At 35.3% G+C, this 20,151-nt stretch overlaps 1 protein-coding gene across 1 annotated transcript in view; it reads left to right on the top strand.

Moving 5' to 3' along the window:
- Positions 1 to 20,151, top strand: part of LOC136840856 (facilitated trehalose transporter Tret1-2 homolog) — a 203,411-nt gene that overhangs the window by 67,267 nt on the left and 115,993 nt on the right. The gene's annotated exons all lie outside the window — the stretch shown is intronic.

The following is a 20,151-nucleotide window of genomic DNA, read 5'->3' as shown; positions in this document are numbered from 1 at the left end:
CGTCCAGTGTCTTGAGGCACATGACGCGTTCTGTCATTGCGACGAAGTTTTGTGTTTTTAACTTTTTTTTTTTTTTTTTTAAAGAGCGGACGACACTTGTCGGCCATAAGCACCGAGTTAAATGGAAGACGTCTGCCTCTTTAGGTCGGGGAAGCTTCCGCTCCGACGTTCAATGTAAGGAAATTTTTGAGGGAGAAGCTTCTTATTGAATTCGTTCTAATTGTTCTCGGCTTCATTGTCATCATCGGGCTTGACCGAAAAATTAGCATTTTTTTTTTTTTTTACGATTCCGTTTCATTGTGTCCGCGAGTTTCTTTTTCTTATTTTTTTTATCTCCTTATTACTCGCTTCGTTTCCTCATTCATCTTTTTTTTTTTTTAACTCGAGTCTTTCTCTTCTTCGTCCCTTTTCTCGCTCTTTTTTTGTCCTAGTTATTTTTTTTTTTCTCCGTAATTTTTTTTTTCTCCGTACCATCTCATCATCTGTCTTTGTCTCTGGCGTCATTTCTTTGAAAGCTTTTACCCCTCCTTGTTTCTTCTTTCTCGATTCTTTGTTTCATTCCATCGTCTATCTTTTTCTGTAAAAGTTACCGTTTCTTGTCCTTTCCATTTTCCGATATCCATCTCTCTAAATTAGATTTCTTTCTCGTTCGTCGCCTTCTCCAAAGTTACCCCTTCCTCATTTGTTACTGTTAATGTTTTTTCTTCATTAAACTACTCCTCACTTTTCCCATGAATTTAGTTAAATGCTCTGACATTTGATGTTTCTGTATTCTTCCTCTTGTTTCATTTTCTTCCTCGTCAATTCCTTCTTCAATTTGCCGGTCAACCTGTCGAGTCATCCCAAAACAAATTCTGGGTAGGCCTATGAGTCTGGTCACCAGGGTTAGGCAACAGTTGACTGGTAAAATGATTATGCTCTGTTTGAAAGCCATATTAATATATAAGTTCTGTCTGTCTGTCAGTCTATTTCTCACACTTTTACTATACTGCCCTAAGATGGAAAACTGCAGTATCTGCAAAATTTTCGAAATTGAGATATGCCACCTATTGGGCTCGTGAAACACTAATACACAAGTTACTGCAGTTTCAGAATCATTCTTCAATGCTTTCAATGAGTAGGCTATGTAGGGGGTCCCATTTGCATTAACTGCAAAATCAGTAGTAAAGCAAGGGAAAACTGCAGTATCTTCCATTTTTCTCAGTTTTGTATTTTCGCAGATACTGCAGTCTTCTATTTTAGGGTAGTATACAGAGTAAACACTACACCTTTATGTACACGAAATCTGATTTCAGTTAGGTAGATTCTCCCTCTTGAGGGAGTCGTAATAGGAAGTGGGCCTTTACTTTTAAACACATTTTTATGTAGAGAATGGAATTGCAAATCTTTAACCAAAATCTTACCCCCTATACATAAAGAGTAAGCCCCTCTAAGCCTAGTTTTGCTCGTCTCGGGGAAAATTCATGTAAATCGATTAATAAGCGCATAGGAAGTACCACAAGAAAGTCATCTGCCGACACTTTTTATCTGTATTTTAATATTTCAATTTCTCTCGCCATAGGAAGTCCACGTTGCAAAGGAAGCAGCAACAAACTATGTGTTTATCTCATCCGCAAAATAAACAACACAGTAACGCTATTCATTTAATTTTTCATTGGAGGGGTGGACAGAGCTCTTGGCTAGCACGCTGTTGGCCCAGTGTTCGACTCTCCGGCCGGCCAATGAAGAATTAGAGGAATTTATTTCTGGTGATAGAAATTCATTTCTCGTCATAATGTGGTTCAGTTCACAATAAGCTGTAGGTCCGTTGCTAGGTAACCAGTTGGTTCTTAGCCACGTAAAATAAATCTAATCTTTCGGGCCAGCCCTTGGAGAGCTGTTAATCAGCTCAGTGGTCTGGTTAAACTAAAATAAACTTTTTGCGTCTCAAAAACAAGGATTGGCTGACCTCACTTACTCAAAAAATAAAATGTTTAGGTTCACTTCCAAACCATCTTGGAAAAAACGTGAACCACATGACACTAAAGAGATAAAATACAGGTTACAATATAGAGTAAGAAACGACGAGGACCAAAATTCACCCTAATTAAGTTGGGAGAATGTGATGGGTTCATTCACGTGTGTTTGTCTGTCTGTCAGTCTCTTTTTGATGGACTTCAATAAATGTTACGGAGTGGGATTTGGGCCAAGGATGAATTGAATAGTTTTGAGATGGTTCCAGATGGGGATCCAGCAGAATTCGTCTTAAATGTCTAACCTTCAGAAATTTCAACCCTGCGCGCCAGGACCGTAGATTTAGTGACAGAATTTAATCATGGCCTCGGTCGATGCAGACAGATTAACATATCTGATAGAAAGAAACGTTAACTCGTCGGTTTTTGCGATTCAGGTTTCTTTTTTTAAATTAGTATTTCTTATAAATGAGTTTTTTTAATTTTACGCAATAAATACGCATATTGCATCTAGTCAGTATATCATTCCCATCTAATGCCATTCTTGTCCTTGTGTTATATTCTTTTTATTTATTTCCTTTCGTACAAAAATGCGAAATCGCTCGTTTTTGCAGTCACAAAGGTAATGCAGTTTCAGTTTTTTTTTTATCAGTGAATTTTGCAATTTTATGCACAAATACTCAAAGCACATCTTGGCAGTATATACTTCGCATCTAATTCCATTCTTATCCTTTTGTTACATTCTTTCTATCTACTTCCTTTCGTTACAAGTCCCCAGAGTTTCTGATCCCTCGTTATTTCTGACCTCCAAATATTGATCAAATAACGGCCAATGATATCTTTTATGAAACATAATCCATGACATATATAATTCCGTATACCTCTTCATAGTTGCTAGACACGCAATGTTTATCGTAACAGGAGTCAATATTTATCTAAATCTTGGTTTAGTTGCCCTCCCTCGCTTCTATATTAGTGTGGCTTTGTGCTTTTCAACATCTGAACGAGTGAATAAAAAAAAAAAAATTAACAGAATTATTTTAAACGCTAATTTAACACGATTTGTTTGTGTACTTGTTTGTACATTATGCTTTATACACGATTTGTCACAAGGCAACTTAATAAATTCATATAAACCACATGTTAATTCACCCAGACTAATAGGTTAGAATCTCCTCGCCCTCACCAAAAAAATAAGTTCAAACCAAAATGAAATAATGATTCCTCAACAGGGTTGTCTCACACACTGGTCATTGCATTAAAAATACAAAAATGAAATATAAGAATTTTTACTAATTACTACCCGAGGCTCAACAGAATTTTTACTAATTACTACCCGAGGCTCAACAGCAGTAAGCAGACACAATAAAACTGTAAGAGAAAAGAGAAAACAAAAAAGCAAATGAAGAAAAACTTACGTGTGTGAGAGGCGGCTGTGCATGCGGTTGAACCTTTCATATGTAGTGATGCTACGACGTATATCGATTTTCCTAGAAGACAAAAGGTCATTGATGAGTTTTTAACAATAAAATTTAGGAGCCCACCATCAAAAAGACCCCGAAACTTTAAAACACTAAAATCTAGACTCAAAGGCATCGCTGTATATGTCTAAACACACAAACACACATACATACGAGTAAGTACATACATACATATACATATTTACATATATGTATGTACGTATGTACAATGACAAAATTATGGATGAATAAACAATGTGAGACTACAACTCCAAAATGGATGACTTAAGACCTCACATCTAATGCTCAGTTTAAACTTACTAATTAGTTTCAACACAGGCTTGCAATTAGCCTAGACTCAAATTGCAGTACATCTACCACTAATGATCGTCACATCCTGACGTAACCATTAATACAGGTTGATGAAAAGAAGATATTAGATGAACTGCCCTTAGAAGGTCTCATTATTGTGTGTGTGTGTGTGTGTATTATTATTATTGTGTGTGTATTATTAGTTCATGCAAATAAAACCAAATATTTTTATGAAAACTGCAGACATACATACAAAAAACACTTTTGGGTACACACACACACATACACATATACACACACACACACACACATACACACATACACACACACATATATATATATATATATATATATATATATATATATATTTAATGAGACTTTCACGTCAATTTTCCTCCCTCCACGTGCCATGCCGTGGTAAAGTCTTTACCATTGTCTTTGTTTTTGTTTTATTTTTTACAAAGTAAAATTTTCAGAAGGTATATTTCTCCAGAACAAAGTTTTGCTGTTTTATTTTTGAACTGAATGCAACCTCTGGTTTGAATCACGTTTCTATGTGACAATTTGACTTCAAACTCTGAGGACCAACAGTCTTTTCTTATTTAATGTATCGATCTGGCATGGGAATTTCTTATATATATATACCTTATATATATATATATATATATATATATATATATATATATATATATATATATATTCTGCTATATATAGATAGTAAAAACTTTCATATTCACGTGCCTGCATTATTAAACTTTTTACTGTTTTGTTTACAGTATGTATTCCTCCCAGTGTTGTGCTGTTTTATTTTTTTAAATAATGACCTCTGTTCACGTCTTAGCTCTGAGGATAGAATATAATTAGCATAGAACATCGTCCTCTTCATTTTAAATTATATATTATTATTATTATTATATTATTATTATTATTATATATATATATATTTCTGTGCTTCAAGATAAAATACTAGTACTCCTTGTTTAAGTAGAATAATATAAATTTATATTATATATATATATACAAATACATATATATATATACAATATATTTATATATATATATATATATATATATATATATATATATATATATATATATATATATATATATATATATGTGTGTTTGTGTGTATGTGTGTGTGTGTGTGTGTGCAATTTTATTCTGCATGAACAGGACAGCTACAACAGGTACTTGTGATAATTTCGCAGCATATGTTGTTGCACCTTGGACCAGAAATAATAATAATAATAATAATAATAATAATAATAATAATAATAATAATAATAATAATAATTATTATTATTATTATTAATATTATTAATATTAATAATTATGTGTTGTGTAATAGTAACATTTAAGACGAAAACGACGAGATTCTATGCTAGATCGATATATCTGCTCTCTCCTCAGGGCTCGTGTTTTCTAAGATGTGATTCAAAACAGAGATCATTATTTTTCAGGAAATAAAACGGCATAAAAATGCGGAGAAATATATCTGAGAATAAATAAAAAAGACAGAGGACATTCAAAAAAAGACACACGTAGACACGTGAGGGAGAAAAATCGATGGAGCTCTTGTACAGAATACAGATGAATAAACAGATTTTTGAAGCATACTCATGCTCATTCACTTCAGGCATATCATACATGAATTGGGCCAATTTAAACAACGAAGTCAGAGCCACTTACAGGTTTTTAGATTAACTAAACCCTAGTTATTTTTAGGCAGAAAAGCCAGGCTCTTTATTATAAACTTGTTAAAATTACCTTTGTTTATCAAATAAACAAATGAAATACAGACAAACGGTAACATGCCCAAAATAAAAAAAGCCAGAAAATCAGAAAAAGAAAAAAATTAAATTGGTATTGATTTCTTTCTCTCAAGTTTTCATTAACTCGATTTTCTGTTACTATAGTAATAATAGAGATTAGATCTGACTGTTTAATTGTATTATTTACTGGATGAAGAGTTAGGATTTATTTCATTAATTTCTCGCTATAATTTTCAGATTACTATAGTAATAATGGTTCTTAGCCACGTAAAATAAGATCGGGCAGCCCTGACTGTTTAGCTCATTGTATTATTTACTTTTACTGGATACCTAGAAGAAATGATGCTAAAACTGGTTTTAAAATCAGCTGAAGAGGCGGTAAGTTTACTAGTCCACAGCTAATGCATATTTATAAATTTGAAATTGTTAGACAACTGTCACATGAAAATATATATATTTAGAAAATTATATGTGTATGTATATATATATATATATATATATATATATATATATATATATATATATATATATATATATATATATATATACTGCTCTGCTATATATCACTCTTATATATTAACTGATTCATGAAGATATGGGACGTGATGAATGTATAAATGGAAGAGGCAAATGCTTACGAGAAGGAAAAGTGAAACAACTGACTGGTTGCTGAGCCTTTCGACGCACACCGGTCTGCTGGTAAAGGACAGAGTGATAAACGGGCCTAGCTCTTTCCAGTTATTTCACTTTTCTTCGTGGAATTACCTTTATGTATGTGAGTGTTTGTGTGTATATATATATATATATATATATATATATATATATATATATATATATATATATATATATATATATATATATATATAAATATATATAACAGGACCTCCTTGTGATTATGGTGACGCGACGGCCATCACAGTTTCTTCAATTTCTTGCGTTTGGACCTTACGTCTTCGTAGTTACAAGCATATCCAAAAAAAGAGCGAAGAATTCGAGAAGTTAAGAGGGCATTGTGGCTATTAGAATTACATATGTCTGGTAAAAGTGACCAGTAGATTCTACATATATATATATATATATATATATATATATATATATATATATATATATATATATATATATATATATATATATATATATATATATATATATATATATATAAATAATTAGAGGAAAGGAAACAATGGATACTGTGCAATGCATTTTGCCATGCTCACAGAAAGTTGGGAGTGAAAGTGACAGTTATGATATCAGAATGCCCCGTCCTAAATTTATGACCTAGTGGGGTGGTAATTCTATAAAAAGTGAAGCCACAAATCATATTTCCTCTTTTTTTCTTCTTCTTCTTCCATTTTCTTCTTCTTTTCACGTAAGGAGAAAAGCGTGTCAATAGTTCAATAATGAATTTTCTTCATCTTATTCCCTTAAGGCGACTGACCTACATCTTGAGCAGCTTTTGTCCCTCTTAGTCTCTACAGCTTAAGAAAAAAAAGATGACGTCTTGATAAATACAAGGCCTCTTTTTATCATCATCCATAAATCGGTCAAAGGAATGAGATAATAATCGCAGCATCACTGAAGAGGCTGCTTACCGCTCGAACTATCATGTTCAGTTACCTGTCTATTGTGTTATGATATAATGGTACTCGTCATTCTTAGAGAGAGAGAGAGAGAGAGAGAGAGAGAGAGAGAGAGAGAGAGAGAGAGAGAGAGAAGTATGCCTTAGTTTTACCAGACCACTGAGCTGATTAACAGCTCTCCTAGGGCTGGCCCGAAGGAGTAGACTTATTTTACGTGGCTAAGAACCAATTGGTTACTTAGCAACGGGACCTACAGCTTATTGTGGAATCCGAACCACATTACAGCGAGAAATGAATTTCTATCACCAGAAATAAAATCCTCTAACTCTTCATCAGTCGGCCGGAGATTCGAACTCGGGCCTAGAGAGAGAGAGAGAGAGAGAGAGAGAGAGAGAGAGAGAGAGAGAGAGAGAGAGAGAGAGAGAGAGAGAGAGTCCTTCACTTCAGCTAAAGATTTTCAGAATCTATCGTTGAACTGAGCATAACACGACAGTGATGTTAACGGAAATAATGGGGAAAAAAAGGAGCAACTAAAACGAATAGAGGAAGCAACATAGCATGATGAAGGGAAGGCGATCGAGAAGGAGGAGGAGGAGGAGGAGGAGGAGGAGGAGGAGGAGGAGGAGGAGCCGTTGAAACGACAGAACCTGTGCCCAATAACCTGAAGCTGAATTTTTACCAGACGTACGATGTCGGGAAAAGGAACTACATTGTTTCCCGAATCTTATCAGTTCCAGAACCAGCTCTTCCGCTGACGTTATTTCTCCGTTTTTGCTTCTTGTTTCAAGTGCCGTCACTTTCACAAAAAAGGCTGCGAGAGAGAGAGAGAGAGAGAGAGAGAGAGAGAGAGAGAGAGAGAGAGAGAGAGAGAGAGAGAGAGAGAGAGAGAGAGAGAGGAAGAAATACGTTCGTCTTTCTGCAATGCAGTAACGTCATATAAAAAAATATGAAATAAGAAAAACAAAGTTACGGGCGCTTGAAAGGTAAGGATAACTTTATTTTAATGCTACGAGTGATTACAAAATGTTTGGTGGTACATTTCTACCGATCTTAATTTTCTATCTCATTCCATTATTTACCCAGACAAGTAAATTTGTTCCATCCCTTGCAATGCAAAAAGAAAAAAAAATAAAAATAAAAAAGTAATAAATAAATAAAAAAAATAGAAACACTGAGAATCATCAAATGGTAGTCTGAATGTGGAACAAAGCAAATCTCGGATTAACCCGGCAGAGGAAGAGGAGGAATGGAAAGAGGGAAAGCACAAGGAATTTAGATTTAAAAAAAAAAATTTATGTACGTAATTAGGTCATACCATAATTTATCAAAATAATAGCGCTATAAATGTAATGGGGAGAGGTCGTCTGCAAAAGGAAGCTCTACTGAAAGCGTTGTAACAGTTGGATATTTTGAAAAAAATGTTAACTAATTCTTTAACTACATATTATGTCCAATATTTTAAAAGCAGAGAATTTAAAGGTTTAACAGCTGTAAATGTAAATGTAGTATCGAGAAGAATGAACAATGATTGATTACTTTAGGCGAGAGGATAACTTATAGCTTTAAGATGTAAACTAAACTGGGAATGATCTGCACGATCCCTTTCTCCTGCACGTTTGACTTTCTTAACTTTCCCTCACTGGGCTCTTTCCTGTTCTACTCGAGAGCGGCGAGAAAGTGTCATTAGGGCTAGAAGGAGTTCCTGGTTAGACGGGTCGGTACCGTTCTCGGCTAGCACTTTGCTGGCCCACGTTCGAGTCTCCGACCGGCCAATGAAGAATTAGAGGAATTTATTTCTGGTGATAGAAATTCATTTCTTGTTGTAATGTGGTTCGGATTCCACAATAAGCTGTAGGTCCCGTTGCTAGGTAACCAATTGGTTCTTAGCCACGTAAAATAAAATCTAATCCTTCGGGCCAGCCCTAGGAGAGCTGTTAATCAGCTCAGTGGTCTGGTTAAACTAAGGTATACTTAATTTAAGGGCTAGAAGGTTCCCAGGGACTTTTAATTTTTCTTTTGTATTTAATTCCATCTTTTGCTTTTTATCCATTTGTGATTCTTCGCTTCTTACCCGGAGAAAGACTGAAAGAATGACAGAGAAGGGGGGGCGAGGGGGAGAAAAGACAATCATTGAAACATGAAGCTAAAGACTGCTGTTGCCAGTGCCAGCTATATTCCTGGCCTCTCTCTCTCTCTCTCTCTCTCTCTCTCTCTCTCTCTCTCTGTCTCTAGGGACTCAGATCTTTTCCTTTATCGACTAGACCTCCAGATGAGCCACTGAGAAAACCACAGTCTCAGCAAACTTATCTTCCATCTCGCTTATCATCAATCCCCATAATCTTCCAAAAACCCTTAACATATCTCTCTCTCTCTCTCTCTCTCTCTCTCTCTCTCTCTCAGCCATCATGAATCAGCACATCGGGAAAGGAAAGGCTAGACTTAAACAAATACACGCACGAAAAATAATAATAACAATAATACATAAGAACCCCAAAGTCAGCCGTTCGTCCTTTTGAAAAGCTGATCATACCCTTTTCTTCCCTGGAGAGGGCACTTCTCCCTCTTCACGCCTTTTGCTCTTTCTCTCCTCTCCTCCTCCTCCTCCTCCTCTCACCTTCGTCGATTTATTCCTCCCTTTGAGTTAGCTCTCCTTCTCTATCTTTCTTTCCCTCTAATTTCCCTCCTATCCTCTATATAGCTTACATTTCCTGAACCTTGTGGTTACCATATATTTAATGTTCTTCAAACTTTGGTTCTGATAAATCTCTGTATCAAGGCCTTTCAGTCTTAGGTTTGAGTTTTCTTGCCTGAGGGTACACTCAAGCACGTTCCTTTACCTGTTTGCAAGAATTCTCTTTTATTTATGGTTATTCGTCATTAATAACCATAATAAAAACTGTTAGGCTCTGAAATATACATGAATTAATTTCTATATCTTTACTCGTCTTTCCTTTTTCACTGATGGGCATTCGTTCCATGAGAACGCCCACTACTACTACTACTACTACTACTACTACTACTACTACTACTACTACTACTACTACTACTATTAATAATAATAATAATGCGCACTACTCACGCTCTCGCGTCTTTATCTTAGAAGTCTAATAGAGATTTCAGCTCTTGGCTGTTAGGATGCAACAAGGTTTATATTAAATTTCACTTTCTTGTAGAATGGTGAAATGTACAAATAAGTCAGTAAGCAAAACTCTGATGAAATAAGGGAAGGGTGAAGGCTAGGAGATTAGACAATGCACTGTCCAACTTAGATACCACTGTAACAAATTCAACCTAACCTAAGTAACACTGGCAGCCTCCATTCTTCAAATATTTCCCTACCTGGGGGAAGTATTCTTTTGGGAGTTGCGTTCCCATTTGGCAGCGCCAGCATACTTTTATTTCTGGTGATAGAAATTCATTTCTCGTCATAATGTGGTTCGGATCCCACAATAAGCTGTAGGTCCCGTTGCTAGGTAACCAGTTGGTTCTTAGCCACGTAAAATAAATCAGATCTTTCTGGCCAGCCCTAGGTGAGCTGTTGATCAGCTCAGTGGTCTGGTTAAACTAAGATATACTTTTCAACCTATCCATTGTCATTTGGACTTTGTAAAATTTCTGCTGAAGCAATAGCCATCAAAATTATAAATTGTATTCATTTATGAATTTATAACGAGTGCTTCTGCGTATCTCATAAACTATACACGAGTTTTCTTTGGGATTATAAGCGGTTTTATGTAAATACGATATAATTAGAACTAGCGATAAGGGAATGCACAGGTATAATGTTTTCTCGTCTAAGAATGTTTTCAAGATTACACAGCTCTCTTCACGTTTCAATGGCACAGAACAAAAGGAGATACAATGGTAGCTCCTTCGAGCACTTGACAAGATTCCGAGTCCTTTTCAAGTTTTCTAGTCGATCACTTTTACTCCAAAAGTGCCATATCACAGAGAGTCGTCTATGAACAAAGGCTAATTTAGTGAACTTCTCTATATATATTTATAGATATAGAAAAAAAACTTTGTTACGTATATTTTCTCTTCAGATATAAAAGTTTCACCACTTGAAAAAAGAACAAAAAAAAAAAAAAAAAAACCATCGTCCTTCCCCAAAAGAGGCGTTGGATCCTCCCCTTAATATAGGCAACGTTACAGGAATCAACTCTTATTTCTAATTAAACCCTAAGGACACTGCAGCAGACTAGCAGCAGCAATTACCCACAATAAAAACTGGGAGACAGACTATATGGGATCTACGCAGAAGACCAACAACCAAATACTTTTAGAAGCAGTCTTCACACTCCCAGTTTTCTCATTATACTCATTACAGATTTTCAGCAAAGCTAAAGGAAGGAACTGGTCCACGTTCCGTTCATTTTGCTCATTACTTATGCAAACGCTCCTAACGACGGAGGTTTGTACTTCACGTTTTAAATATATACATAAATATATATATATATATATATATATATATATGTATGTATTTATTTATGTAAGTATACATACATACATACACCACACACACAATTGGATCGAGGTTTAGCAGTGACCAGCATTTCAAAAGTGTGGAGAAACCGAAAAGTTAATAAGGCATTGTGTTTATTAAAAATTATATATATATATATATATATATATATATATATATATATATATATATATATATATATATATATCTGGTAAATAGTTACCAGTAGAATCTTTCTTTTTTATATATATACTGTATATATATATATATATATATATATATATATATATATATATATATATATATATATATATATATATATATATATATTACAGAGTGCTGTTTTTGTGAATATAGCTAATTCGAGGAGAATGAAATGATATAAATTTAATTTAAGACTATTGATATATATATTTCCCCAGAAGATTCCAAGAGAATAAAAAGCAATTTTTGCCGTCATTCATTATTAAACTCGAGGCTGTACACCCGAGTTTTGTAAGACATGAATAAATACGCAAGTGAACTACTTATTTTTATCGATCTCGAGCAACAAAAGGCCATTTGATTGCCCTCTGTCCTTTAAAAGGCTTCACACTTATCGCAACGGGTCTCTAGAGTGAAACAGCTGTTCAGTACACTTTCAACGGCAATTCCTTTAATCTCGGATAATCGTTATCAAAGCTAGATAAAAACCTTTTGCTCACCGCCGCTCCAGTGTTAATGAAATCCATCTCGTCGATTTGGAGAGGGGGAGGAAAAGCGATACGCTCCCGTCAACCCAAAAAATGCAAAGTGATTTTGTTTTTCCCTCCATTTGTAAGTGGGCTGAATCCAAACCTGGAATTCGGATCAGTTGATGACCCTCGTCCTAATTCGTAATTGAAAGGCACCAAAGCAACGCAACAGATCAAAGAGAGCCCACTTGTGGCAAAATTCCGCCGAGGTATCATTTACCTCATGCAACTGTTACGTTTTGTTACTCTCTCTTTCACTTGTCTCATGCAACTGTTCCATTTTGTTTCCATCTCTTTCATTTGCCTCATGCAACTGTTCCATTTTATTATTCTCTCTTTCACTTGTCTCATGCAACTGTTCCACTTTGTTACTCTCTTTCACTTGCCTCGTGCAGCTGTTCCATTTTATTACTCTCTCTTTCACTTGCCTCGTGCAACTGTTCCATTTTGTTACTCTCTCTTTTACTTATCTCATGCAACTGTTCCATTTTGTTACTCTCTCTTTCACTTGTCTCATGCAACTGTTCCATTTTGTTACTCTCTCTTTTACTTGTCTCATGCAACTGTTCTATTTTGTTACTTTCACTTGCCTCGTGCAACTGTTCCATTTTGTTTCTCTCTCCCTCTTTCACTTGCTTCGTGCAACTGTTCCATTTTGTTACTCTCTCTTTCACTTACCTCATGCAACTGTTCCATTTCGTTACTCCCTTTCACTTGTCTCATGCAACTGTTCCAGTTTGTTACTCTCTTTCCATTTGCCTGCTTTTGCAACTGTTCCTGTTCCATTTGTTCTCTCTCTCTGACACTTGCCTCGTGCAACTGTTCCATTTTGTTACTCTCTCTTTCACTTGCCTCGTGCAACTGTTCCATTTCGTTACTCTCTTTCACTTGTCTCGTGCAACTGTTCCAGTTTGTTACTCTCTCTTTCACTTGCCTCGTGCAACTGTTCCATTTTGTTACTCTCTCTTTCACTTGCCTCGTGCAACTGTTCCATTTTGTTACTCTCTCTTTCACTTGCCTCGTGCAACTGTTCCATTTTGTTACTCTCTCTTTCACTTGTCTCGTGCAACTGTTCCATTTTGTTACTCTCTCTTTCACTTGCCTCATGCAACTGTTCCATTTTGTTACTCTCTCTTTCACTTGCCTCATGCAACTGTTCCAATTTGTAACTGTTCCATTTTGTTACTCTCTCTTTCACTTGCCTCGTGCAACTGTTCCATTTTGTTACTCTCTTTCACTTGCCTCATGCAACTGTTCCATTTTGTTACTCTCTTTCACTTTCGTGCAACTGTTCCATTTTTCATGCAACTGTTTCCATTTTGTTACTCTCCTTTCCACTTTCACCTCGTGCAACTGTTCCATTTTGTTACTCCCACTTTCTTGCCTTGTAGCAACTGTTCCATTTTTACTCTCTGCAACTTTCCATTTGCCTCGTGCAACTGTTCCATTTTGTTACTCTCTCCTTCACTTGCCCCGTGCAACTGTTCCATTTTGTTACTCTCTCACTTGTCTCGTGCAACTGTTCCATTTTGCTACTCTCTTTCACTTGCCTCGTGCAACTGTTCCATTTTGTTACGCTCTCTTTCACTTGCCTCATGAAACTGTTCCATTTTGTTACTCTCTTTCACTTGCCTCATGCAACTGTTCCATTTTGTTACTCTCTTTCACTTGCCTCAACTGTTCCATTTTGCAACTGTTCCATTTTTATTACGCTCTCTTTCACTTGCCTCATGAAACTGTTCCATTTTGTTACTCTCCTTCTTTCACACTTTTGCCTCATGAAACTGTTCCATTTTGTTACTCTCTCTCTTCTTCCACTTGCCTCACTTGTGCAACTGTTCCATTTTGTTTTGTTACTTGCTCTGAAACTTTCCACTTGCCTTTCATGAAACTGTTCCATTTTGTTACTCTCTCTCACTTGTCTCATGAAACTGTTCCATTTTGCTACTCTCTTTCACTTGCCTCATGAAACTGTTCCATTTTGCTACTCTCTTCCACTTGCCTCGTGCAACTGTTCCATTTTGTTACGCTCTCTTTCTCTCTTCCATTTTGTCTTAAGCAACTGTTCTCCATTTTGTTACTATTTTTTCTCTTCCACTTGTCTTAAGCAACTGTTCTATTTTGTTACTTTCTCTTCCACTTGTCTTAAGCAACTGTTCTATTTTGTTACTCTCTCTTCCACTTGTCTTAAGCAACTGTTCTATTTTGTTACTCTCTCTTCCACTTGTCTTAAGCAACTGTTCTATTTTGTTACTTTCTCTTCCACTTGTCTTAAGCAACTGTTCTATTTTGTTACTTTCTCTTCCACTTGTCTTAAGCAACTGTTCTATTTTGTTACTCTCTCTTCCACTTGCCTCATGCAACAGTGACGACTTTTGTTTCTCTCTCTCTCTCTCTCTCTCTCTCTCTCTCTCTCTCTCTCTCTCTCTCTCTCTCTCTCTCGCATTTCGCATCTCTCTAAACAAGGACTGAGTTTCCCTTCTCTGTCAAAAAAAAAAAAAACTTAGCCTTTTTCTTGCCATATGAATATCTCTTGAGTTGCTTGGTATCCTTTCACATTGCAATACCTGGTTTTCATATCTCCCTATGAAGATCTTTTCATATTCTATGACACTGACCTCTACTTCAATATCTTTCTCTGGTGTGACCTTTCCTAAGCCACTGACCCTGATATTTTAGTATCTCTAGAATGTGCAAAGTTTTTAAAAACTATTAATACAAGGCTCTGTCTTTCTTTGGTCTTTATAACTTATTCTTTGACAATGATGCTGTACATACTATATACATTTTTATGCTGTTCATTTTTCTTTATATGTTTTACCAGTTTGACCAATACAGATATTGTCATAAAGATCACATGGTATATAATATATACATCATTTGGAAGTCAAGAGAGTTCATTGAAAGTCTAATTTTCGTTCATGTTAGAGATGAACATTACGCCATTAATTCGACTAGTATTAAAAACTTCGTTTATTCTAATGATATTTTTGAATTTAATATTATGAAAGAATGATTTGATAAGAATATGAATATTGGCCTAGGAATGTACGAACTTGATCCATTTACTTCACAAGAAATATGCAAAACGTAGAGATTTTAAGGCGTACAGTTAGCCAATGACAACAAAATATTACGCCTGTTATTTTCCATATAGAAATCCAAAAACAAGATGTATCAATAGCACACTCAACCTCTGTCAGTAAAGCTGCTCCTACACAATACTTATGTCAATGATTTGTTTAAATGGCCAAACCAATGAAGACTGCGCTACCTGTCTCACTTTCTTTGCGGTGTTTTGCATTTAACCATCACGTGTTCCTCTGAGTTTTACGCGCACGCACTCATACACATAACATACATACATACATATACATATACATACATACATACATACATACATACATACATACATATGTATATATATATATATATATATATATATATATATATATATATATACAGAGAGAGAGAGAGAGAGAGAGAGAGAGAGAGAGAGAGAGAGAGAGAGAGAATTATGATTCACCCTACACTGTGATTCACAACGTCGACTAATACATAGTTCTACGGTGTGTCATTCACTTCCCGGAACTCCCATAAACAAGTTGAGCGTAAGTTTCGATTTCTTTCGGTTGCGTCTAACTTATTCCAGTACCCTCAAATTATCTCTCAGTTATTGCCGCATTCACTGGTCATCGATTACCGGTGTTCACTGGTGAACACATTACGGAATTATGACGCGCTGTATGAAATCACGATACCTTTTAGAATTAATATTACATGTCACTAAGGAACTGAAGGCATTTTACTTTCGATTTTACATTGGTAAAACTGCTGCACGTAGAAGTTTTTAAATATAAAAGACGAGTTACTGAAATCGAATTTAATGGAAATTATAAAAAATAATAAAAAACTTAACACTAAGTAAGATGAAAAAACCTCACAGAGGAAGATAAAGATTATTTTTCTCTCGTTCGACAAAAAAAAAAAAAGCATCGAGAATGCCGCTATAAACTCTCTTGTTCTTCCGCATTTAAAGCTCACATTAGAGACGCAGTGTTGGCCCACATAATGCCGGGAATACGATGCAATAAAGGCTGCAATATCAAGGAGTTGCTGAGTCCAATATTCCGTGGGTCAATGGTACATTGCCCTGATACTTTTCCTATGAAACCACTATCGCAAAAGTGATCGAAGTGTTTGCGACTTGGTAGTACAAAGTGCTGTTGTTTTTCTTGTTATAACCGTCGTTGTTTCGCTACATGAAGGGTACATTTCTTCAGTCAGATGAGTTACTCGATCGTATCAGACCTCATGCACAAAAAGAAAGGGGAAAGGGTAAGTGTGAAGCGGAAAGCTAAATGAAGCTAAGAATAAAGAGAGACCGAAGATTGATGGTTATGTGACTGGGAACTATTTTGATCAAATGGATTCAACCAAGAATGAGTCAGATGAAGGATGTTAGTCACTCGTGGATTTCAAAGAAAAGTGACAAAGTATGCAAATTCCTCCAGAGAGCGCATGAGATACACAGACATTAATATATATACACATATATATATATATATTTATGTATATAATATATATATATATATATATATATATATATATATGTATGTATATATGTATGTATGTATGTATGTATGTATGTATGTATGTATGTATGTATACATATAAATATGTAAATGTATGTATGCATGCTTATATATCAATAAACAGCGTGTGACAGTATATTCAGCTATAGCCACAGGGAAAAATAAAAGAAAGGAGTACCAAGCACTTTCGTGTTCCTTCTCACACATTTTCGAGGTCCTGTGGCTTAGCTGAACACACTTACGTACATACATGCACATATACATACATATATATACATATATATATATATATATATATATATATATATATATATATATATATATATATATATATATATATATATATGTGTGTGTGTGTCTGCATGTGTGTGAAAACATTGCCGTAACTTCTTCAGTGTTATTGAATGAAGAAATGGGAGGAGCAATATCCGACTGCCTTGGTGAGAGAGAGTTGACATTTATTGCTGAAGTTGGTTTAAGAGAGACAAAAAGAGAACGGCCTGTGAATGAATTTTTCCCAGGTTTGTACAACTGTTTACATCACACATAGTTCAGAAAACAGATGAAATCATAGGATCCGAGATGCAAGAAATAAACGAGAATGGGACGGAATAACAACGAATATATACAGTTGGTATATTTATAAAGTGAGTAAAATAAATGCCAAATATACGTCCATCCAATTCTTCTGAAAGATCCTTTAACGAAGTTTACCCTGAGAGAGAGAGAGAGAGAGAGAGAGAGAGAGAGAGAGAGAGAGAGAGAGAGAGAGAGAGAGAGAGCAAAAGATTAAAATCAAAATCAAAATCAACTATTCAGCTGCCAAAAAAGAGGAGAAACTGAAATGGCAGGAATAAAAGTCGAGAGGTAAAATATGGCGAGCTAAACTTGCGCAGTTGAGTTGGACGAGTGATAAACTGTATTACACAGACTCGCATTGTTCTTTGTATATTGGGTAAAACAAAAGTACTTTACATAAGTGGCGACTATTTAAAAAGACGGAGCAGGCCATAAACTTCACGTGCTCCATTGAATTCAGTCTTGCATTCTTCCTAATATGGGTTCCTTGCTTTTTTTTTTTTTTTTACATGTCTTCTGTTTTTTCCTGATTTATGTATCATTTTATCGCACTACTGGTTTAAGAATTCTTCCCAAGATGAATAAAATTTTGAAGTCACTTTATATATGCCCTGTATATACCTTTCATATAGTTATATAATTCTTTATACATCTCTTCCGTGTTCATTCAATTTTCACGATTTTCAAGTTGCTATGCGGCGTATATCGATTATGATTGAAAATTGCGACCATTATTCAGGTGTTTACAAACGACAGCCGATTTATTATAAATCACTATAAATTCTCCAGTTTATGAATCTTCTCTTGTATATGCCATAGAGTTTCGGTCATAGAAAACAACACGAACAAGCACTCCATACAAAGCACTCCATACAACAACGTTTGTTGTATTGATTTTAGACTTGTTTCCTGCAGGGGGAAGGGCCGTGATTGATTGATTTATTGACTTAATAAACTGGCTTTGCTACAACACAGGTTATGATACCCGAAATCAGCAGGATTATAAAACAAAGTAATATCTCTGGTAAGCACTGACATAGACACGTGATGACAGCTTTAATGTTCTAAAGGAATAAAATCAGAAAGTGCCTTCGAATTCTGTTTAAATAACTGAGGGATCTCAAGTTACCGGAGAGTATCAAATAACTACTGGTTTGTTTACATCTACAAAAAGAAGTTAGCATATAAAATACGGAATATATAATAAATACGGCTGTGTTTAAAAATATATCATAACTATATTAATAAATATACTGGAGGAATAAATATCATAACTACATTAATAAATATATTGGAGGAATATATAAAAAAATCCGGCTAATTAAAAACAAATATAAATATATCAATAAATATATAGAAGGAATATATAATAAATCCGGGTAGTTTATAAAAATATAATAAATATGCTAAAAAATATATTGTAGGAATATATAATAAATCCGGCTAATTTTACAAATATATAATAAATATATTAATAAATATATTAATATAAATATATTACAGGAATCTGTGATAAATCGGGTTAATTTTTAAAAATACAATAAACATATTAATAAATATATTGCAGGGATATACATAATAAATCCGGCTAATTCTAGAAAGCAGTCTGTTATAACGAATCAATAAAAGATTTCCTACCCGGCAGTAATATAGGACATAATTCCATCAGAGGTGTGCACAGCCGATATATATACAGAGCATAAAAGGCGTAGCCCCAATTTCATCAGATTAAGTCATATGCTTCCTTTTTCCTTTCCTCCGCGGAACTGCCTCAGTCATTTATTCATCGGCGAATTTGCTATTTGATTATACCAAGGGATTACAGCCATGATGACGGGCATTAGGCCTAATTATATGGAGACTACATTTGTCGATGGTTTATCGACGCCGAAATTTTCGGGGCTTCCACATACTGCCAAATCGGAGGTTATGTATTTTCCTCACGGTGTAATGCCAGGCCGACGGGTCTTCAAGGGGATTTATATAGTGAACCTTCCCAGACGCTTTCATCAAATCCGCGTCAAAGTTACAGACTGAATTACGTAATTACGAAGCGGTCTGGTTATCGAAAAAATACCAACGCATAACAATCACTCCCGAAAGGCGAGAAACGGATATGATCTTTTGTTTTCGAGAAACTCTCGTCAGTATTCTTGCGTGGTTGGAGCCGAACGCAGATTGCTCATGAGATAATGACTAATCTTTCGGTATCAGTATTCTGTACGAAATGATCTCTCCTTCGGTCGTTATAGCCCCAGCCAAGGTAATGGAGCCTTACAGGCAAAAGAAACCTTAAGCGACCCGTGCGTGATTACAGCAGATATCAGAGTATAGGAAACCGCCCATATCGGCTGGCATAAAAAATTCACGTAATAGCTTCGGAGAAGGTGGGAGGGAACAGGGAGGGGAGGGGAGGGGAGGGGGGGTGAGGGGTGAGGGAGACATTGTAAAAGGGGAATGGATTGGGTGCCCTTAATGGTCTTCCACGAAGTATGACTGCTAAGAAAAAAAAGTTTTATTTCACTCTATTGCGGATCCAATCAACCTCAAGAAATTACGGGAGGAAGAGACATTCCTTTATGATGACAGTAGCTGTATATACATACATACACACAAAAAAATATATATATATATATATATATATATGTATATACATTATATTTATATATTTATGTTATATATTTATATATATTATACATATA

The sequence above is a fragment of the Macrobrachium rosenbergii genome, chromosome 8 (genome assembly GCF_040412425.1).
Source record: "Macrobrachium rosenbergii isolate ZJJX-2024 chromosome 8, ASM4041242v1, whole genome shotgun sequence".
Taxonomy (NCBI): Eukaryota; Metazoa; Arthropoda; class Malacostraca; order Decapoda; family Palaemonidae; genus Macrobrachium; species Macrobrachium rosenbergii.
The sequence above is the reverse complement of the archived record's forward strand: the minus strand, read 5'-3'. Positions and strand labels throughout refer to the sequence as shown.